Here is a 4,131-nt window from a genome sequence, read left to right on the forward strand (position 1 = left end):
GCCCTTGTCTACAAATCTTGTTCTCGAGATTCAAGAAAATATGTTTGTTTGGTACAGACCCCCAAAGATTTCACATCATAATGATTTTAAGTTTTTTTTTTGTTCCATTTATGATTATAATTCTATTAATGATTTAATGATACAAGAATGATCATTCCCACATAATCGTGTTTTAATAACTTAGAAACCATCCATAATCACCATTATTTGTTATTTGTTTCTTTCAGCCTCTGTTCAAGTGGACTGTGCTGATAACGTGTTTTCTAAAACAATGCTTGGATGTCATAAATTCAAGGTGTACTTTTGGTAAAAATGGCAGCAGCAGTGTTGGTCGGTGTGGATTTGGTTCTTAACCTGTCTAATAAAATCCCTATTTTCAACTCCAGATGTACACATATTCTTATTAGTTGTGTCATAATAACTGTTTCCCAATTTTACATTGTGAATGACCAGAAGGACGTTTTCAAAGCTGTATCACTTGGTTAATAGTTAATACAATTTATTTAAAAAAATATACAATTCAAACCTTCTTCACGGTTTCATTTGGAAGTGCACATTCAGAAATACAGCAAGAGCTGAGACGTGACAAGAGGGGGGTGTCTTTGACTTTCAGCCTCACCAATTTCCATGTTTTCATCTACAAAATAAAACTTTCCACAAATAGTTGATGTCCTCTGTGGTTATACTGCAACCCACCTCCTGACAATCACAACCCAGTCAAGCACAAAACAATGCAAGATGCTGCCACTGAATATAGTCTGTAAGATCAAATTCAGCCCAAAACTTAGCTCTACAGTATACTAATGTACAAAAGCAAGGAGGTCCCGTTTAATTCCACTCACTGCTCTTTTAATTGGTTTCTTTTGCATAGTTCACCTTTAAACTTATACTCAAAGCTGCCAGCTCCTTTATCTTAAATTATTGAAACTTTTGCTTTGCTGTTACAAAAAGTTCTTATCTTCTTCAAATTGATGGATGCCCCTGATCGCAGAGACACATTTCTCCACTAACAGGAAACTAAACAGACCCTTCTCCTAACGAAGCAACACAACATGCCAAGGGGTGTGACTTACATTTCTCAACCAGAGGAACTCCCGCTCTCTTGGGTACTGTTCCCAAACTCAGCATCTTAGGATTTAAAATGTGTGATCTAATCACGGGAAGACATCTTTAAACATGAGCAAGATTTTACCCAAAAGAAATGAAGCTTGAAGTTGGGATGCAGTTACTCTGTGGTACGTGCACACAGAACAACAGACTCCTCAAACACTTGGAGATTTGTGCATGCCAGAAAAACTTGGGACAAAGTTACATCTGATGCATGAGAACTGTCTTTTCTAGCTCTATGGTCAAGAGCAAAAAATGTTTTCTATTTCCTACAGATTAAATCAAGTGGGAGCAGGAAGTAAAACCGACCAAACGTGACTGCCGGCATTCATTCCGATTCCAGGTGTAAACTGCCGTCCGTCTCAACTCGTTCTGCATAAAAGAAATTGAAGTGGGTCGGAGCCTGACACGGTGCAGACAGAGCTGGCTGCCTTTGACCTGTGGGTCTGTCACAGAGACACTGAAAGACAATTTGGCCAATGCCGGTATTGCTGGCAGCCATGTTGGATCTACATTCTTGCTCTGTAACTTCCTGCGTCAGCAACGTCTAATTTGAAGTCAGATCACCTTTACAGCATAAGGCGATATTTGGGTTTATATAAGTTCATAGTACTGAAACAACTGTGGTCATTTTTAATTGCAAAATATAAAATAGACTAGTTCCAGCTTCTCAAATGTATTTTCTCTGCTTTATATCATTTTATAACTGTAGGCTTTTAGGTTATTGGTCGGACAAAACAAGATATGTGAAGACATCACCTTAGACTCAGGGACAGTATGACGGGCATTTTTAAATATTATACATTTTTAAATTATTAATCTCAAATAACCAACCAATCCATAATGAATTAAATTGTAAACAGTACCCCTCAGACAGCAGGGGCAGCAACTACGGCCGGGTATTAATCCCAGTATGTTTTGGTACTGACTGAAATGAATTGAAAGCCAACAAAAGTTGCCACCCAATATTTCCTCAGATTTGTACACACAGTCTAAAACAGAATTGTGACAATTTTACTGTAATTTACTTTTAATTTAATCTATTGACTAATTTATTTAGTCAGCAAATGTTTTTGTACAGCTGTTTGTGTTTACAACATTCAACAATGGAGAACTTTTGCTTCTTTTGATGAATGAAAAGTAAAAAGCTAAATAAAATGGAAAAACATGTTTACATTACCCAAAGTAGGACACTGGACATTCTGGTATCCATAATGACACTAACTTGTGAATAGGGCGGGGGGCGGCTGGTATAGTCCTAGACAGTGTACTGGTCCTATAGGTTTATCAATTTTTCAATTATAACAACTTCATTTATGCTTTTAAAATCATTTTGGTGTGGTGGACAGAGCCTTTGCAGCCCGTCAGAATCACAGCGGTGGATGTCATAAATCGAGATGTGATTGAACGTGAACGCTTCATCATTGCATTTGTAAACCGAACGGGCCGTTATACTCGCTTTATCCACCTTAAAGTGACATAAAATAAAAACTGGTAATGGCTGATTTAATCTGTAGATCTTAAAATCAAACAAGCCCAATCTTTAGCTCATACCTGCGGGAGAATTTTGAGCTCTGTGATTGGATGTTTCTTGCCGAAATGCACCTTGGCACCTTTCGCCTCGTGTTTATGTACACAGGCTTGTACCTCTAATTTTTTTCATTAAAGAACCAGATAACATGCAACACTGTCTTTGGCAAACATGAGTGTGACTTTTACCTTCCAAACCAGGCAGGCTAGAAATAACTCCTCCCACTTTGTAGTATTGAAAACATGTCTAATCATACCGAGCCCTCGCAGCATCACCCGCATTATAGCAACACTAAAACTCGGCAAACTACCAATGGGTGCAGCTTCCAGCTGTGCAGAAGGATCCTGTCTGTGAACGTGAGAGGTGAGGCAGTCACCTGGTTCATCTAGTTTACATTCCCCCGAGGATGATGACTGTCATTGGAGGTTGTTTTGTTGCCCAGCAAGTTAACCACTTGTTGAACATAGACAAACAGAAGCAACCACCACATTGGGGTAAATGGCTAGCTTTGGGGCAGATTGTTAGAGGAGGCAGGCGGTTATATTCGGGTTAATGTGAATAACAGAGGGCAGTAAATTGCACCACAGATGGACGGGTTAAATAAGAAACTAATCAAGATATGGCTTTTATTGTAGAATTATGAATGTTTCTGTCCATAACGCGTTGTTTTTTTTTATGAGAGAAAACTGTTTTTTTGATAAAGTTTGTATCATAAATGTCATGGGGGAGTGTGGTAAACAACAGGATGGAGAGAACATGGAGGAAAGAGAGAGAGAGGGAAACGGCAGAGGACAAAATGGGGGCGTAATAGAGGAAGCAGAGAGAAAGAGAGAGAGAGCAAGAGAACAGATGATTGCATGGAATGAAAGAGGGATTGAAGGGGGAGGGAGGGGAGGAGATAAAGAGAACAGGGACGGGAGGGGGAGTGAGTGAGTGAGTGAGTGAGCAAGTGAGTGAGTGAGTGAGATAGTGGAGTGAGAGAGGAAAGGAGAGAGAGAAAATGAGAGGCAGCAGTGGGGGAGGGGAGGATGAAGAGGGACAGCAAGAGAGAGAGAGAGAGAAAAAAGACACAAAAAAGAGAGACAGAGAGAGAGATGGGGCAGGGAGCAACGTGAGAGTGAGACAGAGAGGGAGGGAGGGGCAGTGTGCAACGTGAGAGAGGAAGAGAGAAAGAAAGAGAGAGAGAGAGGGAGAGAGAGAGTAAGGAGAGGGAGGGGTAAAGCGTGATGGAAACCGAGAGCAAGAGAGGAAAAAAAGAGAGGAGAGGGAGAGAGAATGAAAGAGGGAGAGAGGAGGAAAGAGGAACAGAGAGAGGGGGAGGGGAAGAGAGCTGGAGAGAGAAAAACAGAAAGAGGTAGAAAAAAACAGGGAGCGAGCAAGGGAGAAAGAGAGCACAAACCTATCTAGCTCTATTTTGTGGTTTCACAAACATGGCTGCAGCAAAAGAAGGAGGAAAAGAAGAATGGTTTTCACAAGTCCTCTCTCTCTCTCAC

The sequence above is a fragment of the Morone saxatilis genome, unplaced genomic scaffold, assembly GCF_004916995.1.
Source record: "Morone saxatilis isolate NCDOM2014 unplaced genomic scaffold, NCSU_SB_2.0 Contig11, whole genome shotgun sequence".
In the NCBI taxonomy this organism is placed as follows: domain Eukaryota; kingdom Metazoa; phylum Chordata; class Actinopteri; family Moronidae; genus Morone; species Morone saxatilis.